This window comes from Dioscorea cayenensis, chromosome 7 (genome assembly GCF_009730915.1).
Source record: "Dioscorea cayenensis subsp. rotundata cultivar TDr96_F1 chromosome 7, TDr96_F1_v2_PseudoChromosome.rev07_lg8_w22 25.fasta, whole genome shotgun sequence".
NCBI lineage: Eukaryota > Viridiplantae > Streptophyta > Magnoliopsida > Dioscoreales > Dioscoreaceae > Dioscorea > Dioscorea cayenensis.
The window spans coordinates 20,773,455-20,788,447 of NC_052477.1; positions in this window are offsets into that span (position 1 = coordinate 20,773,455).

The following is a 14,993-nucleotide window of genomic DNA, read 5'->3' on the forward strand; positions in this document are numbered from 1 at the left end:
AAAAAAATATAAAACAATTAAAAATTATATATTTTATATGTTTAATAATTTTAACAAACCAAACCAAAAGATATTTATTAAAACACAAAACATAATACAAAAGACATATTTAAAAAAATACTTTACATATGAGATTATGATAAATCACACAACTAAGATAATAAAAATATAAAACAAGTAAATAATAACATATCCAACTTTAATCAATTAACCCAACATTCAAAAATTCCCACATTAATTAAACAACTAAAGACAAAAGAAATATCAATACTATGATACTACATAAAGCACATAAAACATTTATCCTCATTTATCATCCATTAAAAATTTAAAAGCAACAACAATTTCACACATGCCAACTCAAATTTCTAATTAAGAATGGAAATCAACCATCTCCTTCCTATTTATAAGCAAAACCATCATTTAAAATTCTAACAAAAAGCATCTTAACATCAATAATAAAATAGTTTTTCAACCATGAGACAAACAAATATTTCATAATTCTTCATGTCTCTCTCCCTCTTAAGTCTTAAGACATACAAAATAGAGTTCATTACAAACTTAAAATCCATCAATCATTAAATTAAATCATTCAAATTTTCCTCTTCTCCATTTCCTCCTTCCATTCTATCTTCATCAATAACTTCAACAATATTTGAACCCTCACCGGATGTAGTTGATTTAGTATTTGCTTCATCTTCATTATCTACAAAAAAGACCCCAAATATAAAAACTAGTTAAAAATGAATTTAATATAAACAAATGTTTCAAGATTTCAACTAAATAAACAATTTAAATTAATAACTTATAAATTACCAATGTTATAACCATGCAACCAATTACGGGTGCAAATGAGAGCCTGTACTTTTTCGGGAAGGGTACAACTTCTATATTTGTTGAGACACGAGCACCAATAGAAAAGGCCGATCTGGGATGCAACAGATTGTTATTGGGATAGCTAAGACATCACCTCGCCATTAATGCAAGAATTGGGAACCTATGCTTATGATTCTTCCAATATTCCAACACATCCAAATCTTCATAATGTGCAAATTCAAGCTTTGGCTCCTCCAAATAAAGATCCAATTGAGATTTTCCGCGACTTGTAATTGATTGCCTCTCGAAATGCTTTTAATTTCCTACAATCAATAATTCTCATATGTTATCATATATAAACAAATTAGAGAAATATATAAAGAAAGAAAGTGATAGAGCACTTACATCAAAGATTCTTTTACCCTTACTTTTAATTCCTCCACCACCTTGTGTAGATGTAGGTGTAATGATAGAAGAAGAATGTGGTTGGGAAGGACTTGACTTATTAGCATTTGAATATTGCTCAAAAAGTGTGTATAGTTTTGTTCTCACAAGTGACACCTTCTCTTGGCATTTAGTAGAATCACTCTCAACCTTCCCATAAAAATACTCCAACATTGATAATTTAATTCGTGGGTCAAGGATAGCCCCAAATGCAAGCACCATGCTATATTGTCTCCAATATTTATCAAATTTTTCCTTCATCCTTCTACACATATCACTAATCACCACATCTTCAGTTATCAAGTTTTCCTTCAATAAAGCTTCAATCTTCCAAACTTGCATAAAATACAAATTTGATGTAGGATAAGAAGATCCCGATATCAAGTTGGTAGTGTCATAAAAAGGCTCCAAGAACTCATATATTTTCTCTCCTCTTTTCCATTCTTCATTTGAAGGGCAATACTTATAATTTCTATCATTCAATTGAAGAGAAGCAAACGCCCTTTTATATTTAATGACACTATCCAACATCAAATATGTCGAATTCCAACGGGTAGATACATCTAATCGCAAGCCAATACTGGTGTCGATGTTGCCAACTCAAGCTCACACATTCTTCAAATTTTTTCATTCTACTTTCTGAACCCTTCACATATTTGACAGATTCTCTGATTTTATGCAAAGCATCATGAGCTATTTTCAAACCTTCTTGCACAATGAGATTCAAAATGTGAGCAGAACAACGAATATGGAAAAATTCGCCACCACATAACAAACTATCATGCAAAGATAGTTGCTCTTTCAAAATATCTTGCATATTGTCATTGCTAGATGCATTATCCAATGTCAAAGAAAACACTTTTTTCTCAATTCCCCATTCTTTCAAAAATGAAAATAACTTTGCAGCTAATTCAACTCCCGAGTGTGGAGGAGGTAATTTAGCAAAGTTAAGAATTTTACTATTCAATTTCCAATTTTCATCAACAAAATGCCCTGTTAAGCAAATGTAGCCCTCACTAGTGCATGCAGTCCACACATATGAAGTTAAGCAAATTCTATTCTGAATATTACCCAAAATGTGCTTAAGTTTCCCTTTCTCCCTCATATATATTCTTGTAATATCATAAACAAGAGTATTTCTTGAAATGCAAATGCCATCAGGATTTACATATTTTATCCAAGCTCTAATGCCATCATATTCAACAAATGAAAAATGGCAAATCATGTTTTTATAACTCAGCTAGACTAACAAGTCACGTGCAATTTTTTTATCTACTTTATTTGACCTTATCTTCCATTCATGATCAAAAAACATTTGTCCTACATCATTGAATTTAATCATTTTGTAGTTATCCTTGTGGCGCCTCAATGAAGAAGTCCCATACCTTTTACCCCCACATTTGTATTCTTTCTTGCATCCCTTACATTCTGCTATTTGTATGCCATCTTGATCCACCCCTTTCTTTATAAAAAAATTCCAAACATCAGAAAATTCTTTCGCCTTTTTACTTGTCTCCTTTCCCGATTTAGTGCTTTCCAAGTCTTCTTCATTTAAGTTCACACTTTGATTCAAAGAGGCGGACTCCATGATTTTAATTTATCCTACAAATATATATGAAAAATATAAGATATGATTAAAAAAATATGATATAATAATCAAATATTTGACAATGATAAGAAATGATAAAAATATGATATTATTAAGTATTTATTTTAAAAAATGATATTATTAAGTACAGTGGTCCAATCTTCTTATGATTGTTAACTAATGACACATGACTTTTTTGGGAGTAATAAAAAGAGATAATGGTGGCTTTGAATCTTTGGGGTAATGATTGTTAAGTAATGACACATGATATTATTAAGTTCAGTGCTTGCTTGCTTTGAATCTTCATATTGAGTTTTTCTTATTGTAACCTTAGTGTGTGTGTGTGTGTGTGAGTTTTTTGGTTTTTCATAGGGTCAAGGATTTGTGTACTGTGTACATGTGAAATAGTCACAACTACTGATGATAAGTAAACAAAACAATGTATAAATGCATTGCTTAGTGAAACTAATTAAATGGAAAAGAATGAGGACAAGCATACATGGAGATGATGGTGGTGTATGATGATGGAGAGAAGGTTTCTAAGAAGCCATTGAGTACTTCTCCACAAACTCAATGGATGGTCCGAAACACAACATTAGTCATGAATCATGAACCATAGATATGTGGCCTGGCCGGAGCCATTGCCATTCATTAATGGGTGGCACACCCTTTTTTTACTTTTCCCTTCCCATTTTCAATCAATCAATTAATTTATTATTAACTTTGAATTTTTACTTTGGGTGGATAGCCTCATAGTCATTGATGGGTTCTGGCTTTGTTCTTTTTAATTTCAAGATTTTTTTTATTTGTAATATATAATATATATTCAGACAAAAAAGAATTGAAAAGAAAAAAAATGTAAAATAAAATCAAGAAAAGTTAAAAACTAAAGCATGACATATTTAGAAAAAATTTATTGTTTTAGATAGATTATTTTTCAATTACCTGTCAAACCATGATTTCTTGTTTGAAAATTTGTCTTTTTATATACTCATATGAAAAATGCATATTTATTTACGTATAAACCCTTATAAAATTAAAATTTGCTTATGAATAAGTGCTCACAAAATAAAAGTATTTCTCATCTATGTGTGTATTATGTCAAAAACCTAACTCACAAACATCAAAAGTTGATATAACTAATAACCAACCGATAAAGATTTCGGTCATTAAACAAGTGAATTAAAACCAATGACTTCTCCGAAATTAATGGATCACTGATTCAAAAAAAAAATATAATCCAACAAGATATACAACCATCTTATCCTCAACAACAATAATAATATTCATATCCTCAACAAGATTTACAACCATCTTAGACTAAAAACAAACTCATCATAAACTTTGTTAATGAATTTTTTTTTTGTAATTTACATTAAATATAATTAATCAGCCATAGTGTCTAAGGCTGTGGTCATTCCTTGGTTTCACCAATTGAAAACTTTGTTAATTAATGTCAGTGGAATCATTAACTCCTTAATTAACAAATAATTGTTTCTGATACTAACTTGATTTAAAGCTTAAAACAATGCATCTTATTTCACTGCACACCATGACCATGATTAGCATCATCCACTAATTAAACAATCATAGTGTTTAATAATGTCAATCTCCAGCACATTTAGAACAACATAGATAGTCATGCTTGGAGAAGGAAGTACCTCAGAATAGAGACAGATTTGAGTAGTTTCTTTGATCTCCTCCTATGATTGTCCTTGACTCTGTGAGAAAGAGATTCGTTAGAGAATACTCGTAATAGAGAGCCAATGACTAAAGAGAGTGTGATAGAGAGAGAGGAAGGGTGGACTGGGTTCGGACTTTGAATGGAGAGCTCTTTACAAGGATCGAGTCGGTTGATTGGGTGGCAGTGGCAGCTTGGCGGTGGGAATGAAGGGAGACGATTTTGGTGATGGTGATGGCGATGAAGAGTAGAGATGCTGGACCTCGGGACCTTGCTAGTGCTAGCGGCGGGTGGGTGAAGGCACTCGAAGGGCAAATTAGATCAATTAGGGTGAGAGAGATCGTGAGAAAAAAGGGGTCAATTTCAATTCATTAAACCTTTTTAATTTTTTTTTAATAAATTAAAGGGGCGGGCTAGCCCGCCTCAAAGCCCGCCCGCCCGCCCGCCCTGGGACTCTAACCCAAACGGGTTAGCTCGTTTCGGCCCGCTTCCAAACGGGCCTACAAAAGGCCAACCCAACCCGCTATTTTTTGTTGGCGGGGTGGGCCGGCCCGACGGGTTAGGCCCGTTTTGACAGCTCTAGATGAATTATGGGTTTACTGTAGCATTACTGTAGCATCAAGATTAGGGTTTGTTTGGTTGATTAAGTTGATGGTGATGATGGTTAAGTTGATGATAATGGTTAAGATGGTGTTGATAATGATTGGAAATGTGTTGGTTGAGTTAAATTGGTTTGGTTGAGTTGGTTGGATCAAATCAAGTTAAGTTGGTTGGAAATTAAATGGTTGGTTTAATTGATTTGGTTGAATTTGAAGTTGGGTTTAATGAGAGTTGTTGTGATTGGGTTCAATTGAATTGATTTGGTCTAGGTCTAATCAAAACAAGATGAGTTGTGATTGGACTTGGACTGTTTTGGCTAGGTTAAGTTGGTTGAGGTTGATTTGGACTTGGTTGAGATTTTGGGTTAATGACTTTGTGGTGAACCAATTCAAAGAGAAATGGGTTCAGTTGAACCAAGCTGGTTTAAGAGACTTTGTATAACAATTGAGCTTGGTTCAGTGGAATTGGGGTTGGTTCATGTTGGTTTAGAATGGTTTAGCCCTAATTGAGTTGGTTTAAGTACAATTGGAGACTAATTTGATCATGCAAAGTCGGGTTTTAACCGATTAGAATGAGTGGGCCCAATTAGAGAGTCAATTATTTGTTTCTTGTATTTTCTTTTGGTTTCGGTTTCGTAATAAGCCTGTATTTATTCATTTTATTTCATTATCCTGCTAAGTGTTGTTCAGGCTTGGGAGGGAATTTCAGGTTTAGCAAAGAAACCCAAGGGAGACCAGATGAGTTGGTAGTAGCTACTATTTTTGAATAATTGGCTATGATTATTTTATATTGTTTAAGTAAAGTTTTATTGGTTATTACACTTGTATTGAGACTTTATTAGAATTGGAATGAGTTATTTACGTATGTTTCATACTTGAAAAGCATTATTGTTTAAAGATAAGGATATTCAGATTGTTACTTGATTCCTAAATTGTGGGGAAATAACAGATATTTTGGATATTAATTATTGTCTTGGTTTTGGACTCCTCGTTGCGAGATGCATGCTTATATTTATTTGGTTGGTGACATCCTATTCCAGTAGATGGTTTTCACGGTCAGCCTGTTGAGGTGGTGTGGAAGACCGGCAGACTTATTGGTCTTGTTTAGGTTAGAGTGTAGAGCCCTGATTAGATGTTCATCTGGAAGCCGGGGTCATCACACCGTGGACAGATGAATCAACATTAAGGACATGAGTTCCTTGACGGCTCGGAATCTAGCCGCGGCCACAGCGAAGGTTTAGAGAGGTTTTTAGACCATGTTGCATTCTTTTATAGTGCTATTTTATAGTTGTGGTTTTGGTAGCTCTCAACCTAGTCACGACGGCGGCTACGTCGAGGAGTGTGTTTTTCGGCAGATGATTTGATTGCGGATTTTTTACTTTACATGCTATTTCGGATTGTTATGAGGGGCGATGCCCAACTGTCCTTCTAAGGAGGGCAGTTTCTAACAAGTTTTGTATTTTCTAAGAAATGTTATTTCGGATTGTGATGAGAGGCGAAGCCTAGCTTTCGCTCTAAGGAGGGCAGCCTCTCACAAGTTTTGTATTTTTTGAGAAATGCTATTTCGGATTGTGATAAGAGGGTGAAGCCTAGCTGTCGCTCTAAGGAGGGCAGTCTCTCACAAGTTTTGTATTTTTTGAGAAATGCTATTTCGGATTGTGATAAGGGGGCGAAGCCCAGTTGTCGCTCTAAGGAGGGCAGTCTCTCACAAGATTTGTTTTCTCTGGGAAAATTAATTTGATGTTGATTTATGTTGAATTTATGTTTCAAAAGCTCTTTAAAGTTGTATTTTGCTAAAATTCTGGTCTTTGTGAAAGTTTGGAAGTTATTTGGGAAATTTGATCTTTATACTTTATATACACTATATTTAATTATTTGAAATTATTGAGCCACTATTGACCAGTTGAATGTGCTGCAATTGCAGGAGCAAGACCCTACTAGTTGTCCTGTGTGAGTATAAAGCTAGTCAAGGCTAAGTTCAGGGTTACAGTGGATCCCTTTTCTTTCTACTGTTGGTGTCGTGATTTTGTAGTGTTTGTACCAGTATGTTGAAGTAATTGTGCTTGTGGTATTAGTGTATTTGATTTTTTCAGGTGTGTCGGTTTTCTAGTTAAAATGGATTTTTTTTAACTGATGGGTGCCACATTTAGCTCGGTAGAAGGGGTGGGTGTAACAGCTTGCACTTACTTTTGATTTTATCTTTGACTTTGTATTGCTCTATGGAGAGTTAAACCTCTAGTGGGTGCTTGGACTTATAAACCCTAAGATGTTTTTGTTTCATTGATTCCTTTTATGCTTCTTTAATTGATGTTTTAATTGAGTTTCAATCTTGTGTATTTATTGATTTGATTTTCCCTTAGAGTGACACTAGGGTTGAGAATCTATTTAGGCAACTCTTTGAAGGGGTGACAACTTTACTTGAGTTAGACTTAGCAAGACTGAAGAGGGTTGAGAGGGTGAGTCGAGAGATAGTGGAATGCCCCTTTCCCCTCCGAAGTGATTTATCCTACCTCCATGTTCCAAGAGTTCTTTGCAATCATAATAGAGTGAAGTGCTAAGAGATCTTCTCCACTAGGGCTTAGTTGCGTGAGTAACAGAGTGAAGTGTTGAGTCATCCTTAGTACTGAGGCTTAGTTGTGGTTAGGGATCTTTTGCCTGGACCAAAGGGTTAGATCTAAATTAGGGAATAGGGTTTATCACTTAGAGTCCCTAGAACATCAAGAAATCCCACACAGTGTGAGGCATTGAGAGTATGTCTTTCCACCAGGGCATAGTGTAAAGGATTTGTCACGGCTGACCTTAGGTTTGGGACCTTGTGTCTTTGGATTTCCACGACTTATTAAACTTCAATTCGGGGGGCATAATATTGGTCTTGCACTTAAAACAATAGTCCTAGGGTGAGCATTGTCCGAGTACCCCATTTTACCATCGATTACCTCTCTTTATTCCTTTTACTTTCTCTTTTCTCTTTTACTTTTATTTGCATTGATATTTTGAATCAACATCACAAATTGGTTTTCACTTTAGTTAAATTGCAATACGTCTTGTTTCTAAGTATCTATTCACTGTGGATTCGACTACCCACTCACCGAGGTATTTTATTACTTCGATGACCTATGCAATTGCGGTACACACATGCAAGGGGTGTGTCAGTATGTTTGTTTACAACCACTGAAGGCATGGTTTTTGGCAGGTTGCAGGCTAATAATATCACTGGACAAGTGTTTCCTCAAGGGCTTATTTCAGGGTCATCTTCTCATAGTTGTGGGAGTAGATGCAAACTATTGCATCTATCCCATAGCATTGGCTAGGGTAGACAAAGAAAATCATGACAACTAGTTCTAGTTCTTGGTATTGCTAGTTGAAGATTTAGGAATCAACAACAGTCATCATTGGGCTTTTATGAGTGACCATCAAAAGGTATGTATAGTTAAGTGTTATTTGCTTAATATCATAACCTAAATTTGCATTGCTAACTCATTGTTTTGTTTACTTGTTTTATGTTCATGATTTTTTTTTGTTCCTTCTTTTCTCTTCCATGTGTGTGTATATGTCCATTTTATAGGGTTTGATAGCTACAATAGAAGAGTTGTTCCCTTATGACGAACACGGATTCTATGTTTGGCACATACATACTAATTTTAAAAAAAATGCAGTGGTAAGACTCTAAAAGGCTAACATCGGAGATGTGCTAGGGCTTCTTACATTCTTGCATTTGTGAAAGAACTAGATGCTCTAAATGCCATGTCTCCAGAAGCATGTGAGTACTTGAAGAAGATAGATCCTCTACATTGGTCAAGGTCACACATTAGAGCCTAATTTAGGTGTGACATGTTATTGAACAACTTATATGAATGTTTTAATAGTATAATACTAGATGCAAGAATCAAAGGAATCATCACAATAAATGAAATCATTAGGATTAAGCTAATGGTTAGGGTGTAAAGAAAAAGGGATGCTATGGAAAAATATGAAAACATGTACCGCCCCAAAGTTTTAAAAAAAATTGGAGAAGGAAAAGACATTAAGCTTCTCATATAGAAGAACATGGTCAGGGGCCATCAGTATAGGCCCCTTGACCCAAAATTTATCAAAGTAGCAGACCCTAACGTCCAGTTTGTGGTTAATGTCAGTGAAAAACATGTATTTGTAGAAGATAGCAGCTGACTAGGTACCCTTGATTAATTAAAGGTTGACATGATGAGAGCCCAAGTAAATGAAGCACATGAAACAGATGATCATCTTCAAAGAGAGCCTACATCACAAACTGCAGACATCAGTTAATTATTTTCCATCTTACTTACAAGTAAGTTACTATTTTTTTTCACAAAGCTAGGTTGATGTAATAAGTGAAGTTCAAGTAAATGAGGTACATGAAGCAACTGAGCATGCCTAAAGAAAGGACACAACACAGGTATAGTTGTTGTTGTTGTTGTTGTTGTTGTTGTTGTTGTTGTTGTTTTTTGTTTTGTGTAGAAGTAACTAGTTGTAGCCATTTGCTCTACTCACAAGTAAATTAAACCTTGATGCATTTAGATTGATCACATTGCTGGAATTGAAGTTGATGAGGCACCTCGACATAACCAAACAGAAAGTTATCATCACAGTCATATTTATTTAGCATCATTAGGCTATTTAGAATTATACTATAGTTATCTAATTATGGTTCCACTCCTTGAAGGCATGTGAGACATCTCAGCAACCAATTGCCCCTCAAAAGATTGGTAGAAGAGAAAAAATTATGACCAGAGATGGAAGAAAAATGCCACATCTTCAGGTGAGATGCTCACTAAAGAGACAAATTACAATATACACAAACGGAGAAAGACAAGGAAAAAAATGCCAAGAAACAAGGAGCAGAAAATCTTGAGAATCCCTGGACTAAGGTCTCAGATGAAAGAAAAGCCACTGGAAGATAAGGAGAAAGGAGCTGCAAGGAAAAAAAAAATTGTGGATTCCTCCAGGTCATGGAGGGTATTGACATTTTTTCCTATTTTTTTAAAGGGATGAATTAAGTAGGTGATTGACTTCAACTATAGGATTTTTGTAGCTTGAAAAAATGGTCAAAAACTATAATATCTCAAACAGTTGAATCATTCATTTTGGGAATTTTTGTACAATTTTAAATAAATGCTAAACTATGGTATGCTATGTTATCTCAAATAGTTGAATCATTCATTTTTGGCTTTTATATGCTTTCTACCAAATGATACTTGCTTATATGCCTTTTGTTGAGCCATGTGGATGATTTGAGTGAATTGTAACAATTAATTGAATGGCTTTTATTTTGATTTTGTGAATTGAAAGTATTATCTTTGCTTGGATGGGTTGTTAAAGATATATCACCATTTCTGAGAATTGAAATGTAGGGAATTGTAATTGCAGTAAAAACATCAGGTGTTGCCTATGTACATTAAAGTTGTTTCATGTAATTGATTTACAACTCGTGGCACTATGTTTAGCTATTTGATTTACTTTAGATTATATGACATAAATTAAAATTATTTCTTGTCATCACATTTGCAAATAAGATTTTAGAGATAACTTCAAACTACTTTTAATTATATCTTCAAACTAAACAACAACCCTAAAATTATTTCTTGTCATCACATTTACAAATAAGATTTTAGAGATAACTTCAAACTACTTTTAATTATATCATCAAACTAAACAACAACCCAACCACTAATTGAATTTTTATGATAGTTGTTAAAGCTATAACTTAAAACCCTAAAATGATTTACAGTTGACTGCCAAAATTGTTTGTTGTAATTGATTTATACTAGAAGCAAAGTTTACTAATCCCAACAATTACATTGATATAAAAACCCTAAACCTAGAACAATAGGCAAAGAAGAGAAATTGGCTTTATCTTTCCTCCACACCAGCATATAGACTTTCACACCTCACTTTAGATGTCGACGTTATCAAACTCTACTAGACAGCTGTGGGCCGACTGCGGTGGCCAGGCTACGGCAATATTCGAAGAAGAAGTCAAGTAAGGTAGAGGAGAAGAGTGGACGGAGGAGGAATCTAATGTGGCAGGTGACGTGGAACTCTACTTGTCTAGGTGTATAAGTTGGTGACGTGTACAACTGCAACGCATCATTTGACATGGGCCTCCGGTGTCCACGTGTATTTTCTTTCTACTAAATCATCAATTTCTCATCAGCAATCCCCAATTACCCCACCAATGAAACCAAATCAAAACTAAGTGCTCAATTTAATACAAATTAAAAATTAGTGCTCAAAATGAAATAAGGCCAAATGTCAGTACTCACTAAAAAAAATTTACTCCACAGTATCTCATGTTCAACATATTTTTAAATTATTTTAAATGAGGTGAAAAATAAAATACTTAAACTATATTGACCGTAGGGGTGATAAAAATGAAGAAGCTTGTCACTAGCATAACAACTTAGTTATTAGAGCAATTGATTTTTTTTTTTAATGTTGAGAATTTGATTTATTTTAATGCAAGATTGAGACTTTAATAATAAAAAATATGAATGTTGAAATAATTTATCTGCATTTTTTTAAAAAAATTAAAACTTATATCTTGATTAAATAAACATTTAATCTAGAGAATAACCAGTGGGAGAGGGATACATCCCATGAATGAAAGGTGGAAATAATAAAAAAAAGGGTAGAATGTAGAACGGAGGAGGATGTGACCGATTTTTATTTTAAATATTATATGCGTAGAGAGAGAGAGAGAGAAACAAGGAATTAAAATTTTTGACCACCAACCAACAAAGATTGTAATACTAGCCTAAGCTATTAAAACACCAAAGTTTCACAAATATTGAAATTTGATTAAAAAAAAAATCAAACAAAAGCTCTCAACTAATTGTCACTATGAGCTATTTATAGTATGAACTAAAAATAGTGAAAGACAAAAACACCCTTACAAATTATAAGATTAAAATAGAGAAATTCGTGCAATTTTGAATGAAGTGGATAAACCACGAATTTATTAGAAAAATCAGAACAACGAACGATAAACAAACAACAAATAAACAAACAACAAATAGATAAAACAACAAAACACAAACATGGACAAAAAGGATGTTACACCAACGGTGTGACAGTCCACAACAAACAAGTAACAAACAACAAGCATGAACAAAAAACGCCCAGCCTTAAACTGAGAAAACGAAATACACCAAGAGGAAACAAAGGTCAACCCAGTCAGACCAAGAAGGGTCACTCATGAAGCTGTGGATGAACCGAGCTGCTGGCGAGTTCCGGTGATCTGACACTCAAGAAATCGAGAGAGCGCTTGACAGACTGAATGGAATCATTGGATACTTGCTGAGTTGAGTTCTTAGCTGCAGACCACCAATCAATAAGCATATGAGAAATTTTAAATAAATTGAAGTTGTGGAAAGGAAGGTAAGATTGAAAATTCTGTTGTTCCTTTCCAACCAGATATTCCAAAAAATTGCTCTGGTAAGGAGATCACAGAAGATGCGCCGATGCGCGTCCAGGGAAGGAATCCAAGTCTACCAAACTTGATCGAGCGAATTTGGAATTGAATGTAATTTTAGATTGCTCGTGTAAAATGCCCAAATTCAAGAAGCAAAATCACAGTGAATCAAAAGATGGTCAACAGTTTCTAAATTTTTAAAACACAGAACACAAGTATCTGTTGCGTTTTGGATGTTATAGCCTTTCTTAGCAAGGTTGGATAGAGATGGGATTTTGTTATCATTAGCAAGCCAATAGAAAAGTGTGACTTTGCTAGGACATTCCACTTTCCAGAAGGAGGGATAAAGTGGAGTGCCCATTCCACCATCAACAAAGAAATTATAGAAAGAGCGAACCGCTAAGGAACGTTTACTTTCCAAGGTCCAAATGTTCATGTCCTCCTCAGGAGATGAGCACTTAGGTAGGGATTGTATGTGGGGTATAAGATCTTCCGTAGTGACCTCACGAAAGAAGGATACAAGATTAGAAGTTATTAAAAAGATCAGGCCAGATGTCTTTTGGAGCTCGACTACCAAGCCAATTGTTAAACTAGAAGAAGGTAGAGGCACAATTGTGTATCATTTTCAAGGTACAAGCTCTAAAAGCAGGAAGTATTGGGGTGATGCCTGCCCAAAAAAAAGATTTGCTCCTAGGACGGGAATGAAAGAGTGGCCCGGGAGGTGCTCTGCTAAGGTAATTAAGGTGAATGATTTTAGACCAACAACCTTGTTGCCCAGTGAAGATTTTTCACCACCATTTAGCGAGAAGGGCATTATTAAAGGAGTGAAGATTAAGAATTCCCCAACCACTCATGCTACGAGGATGTCAAATTCTGTCCCAAGCTACCAAGCATAGACCCTTGGAACCAAGGTCTGGTCTTTTTGGGGCGTCGACCAGAGATTAGGACACATAAGTATATATGTGGAAGGCAATCCCTTTTACAGTTGAGAATTGAAGCTGAAACTGTACTAGGTTGGTATCCATAATTGGTGGAGTAGAGACAACTCTTGTTGTAATTAATGGTAAGACTAGAGGCATCTTGAAAAAGGTACAGGATAAGTTTGATAATGAGTAGGTCATCTTGACCTCCAATAGAGAAAATGATGAGATCATCAGTGTATTGAAGATGACAGATGCTATCTGAGGTACCAAGGGGAACACCCACAAGGATGCGATTTCGAAGTGCATGAGAGAACATCGCGCTTAGGGTGTCAGTAGCAAGTGCAAAAAAAGGGGGGAGAGGGGATCTCCTTAGCGTAAACCACGTTTGCAACGAATGAATCCATGAGGTTCCCCATTCACAAGAACTCAAGCTTTGGAAGTGTGAAGGATGTTAGGAGATCCAACGTGAACTGAAACCTTGAGAAGCAAGAATATCAAAAAGAAAGTCCCAATCAAGAGAATCAAAGGCTTTTGCGAAGTCAACTTTAAGTGTATATCCAAGAACCTTTTTCTTTTGAAGATGGAAAATAAGTTCTTGGGCAGCAATAATATTATCTGCAATGCATCTGCCTTTAATGAACGCCGATTGAGAGTCATCAATTAGGGAACTAATCATATTTCTCAACCTATTAGCAAGGACTTTAGATAAGATTTTGCAGGAAGAATTAATCAGGCTAATAGGCCAGAAATCAAAAATCTTTTCAGGGGAATTGGATTTGGCAATCAAAGCAATATGAGTCCAACTGATGTATTCAAGATTGTCCCTCCCATCAAAAAAATCATTACAAAGGGAAGTCAGGAAATCTTTCACTAGGTCCCAGTGATTTTGGAGGAAGAAAATTGGGAAGCCATCTGGACCTGGGGCTTTGTAAGCGCTCAGGTCAAACACTGCCTGTTTGAGTTCATCGAGGGAAAATGGCAGGTCCAAGTTGGAAAGCTCGACTTTATCTCTAGAGCTGAACAGATGTTGCAAGTCCAAGATGAAACAGGATGGTCTAGCGGTACCAAAAAGAAGACCCAAATGATCTGAAAAGAGTTTACCCAAATTTTGGTTACCTTCGATCCAGGAGTCGTTAACACAGATTCTAGGAATAAAGTTTTTATTACGTCATCCGTTAGCAACAAAGTGAAAGTATTTAGTATTAGAATCTCTATCTCTAAGCCAAGTGATTCTGGATCGTTGTCTCCAATAAGGTTCTTCTTCTCTAAGGATGGTAAACAGATCCCGGAGCGACTGAGTGACTCTAAGAACTTCTGAGTCAGTCAAACCCCCACTCTCACTAATAGAATCTAAGGAGTTAAGTTCTAGGAGTAAGGAATTTTTCTGCACTGAGATGGAACCGAAATTCTCAGATGCCCAAACCTTGAGGAGAGATTTAAGATGAATAAGTTTTTTAGAGAGAAGAAAAGCACCACATCCCACCTGATTGATTTCATACCACCAATCTTGAAT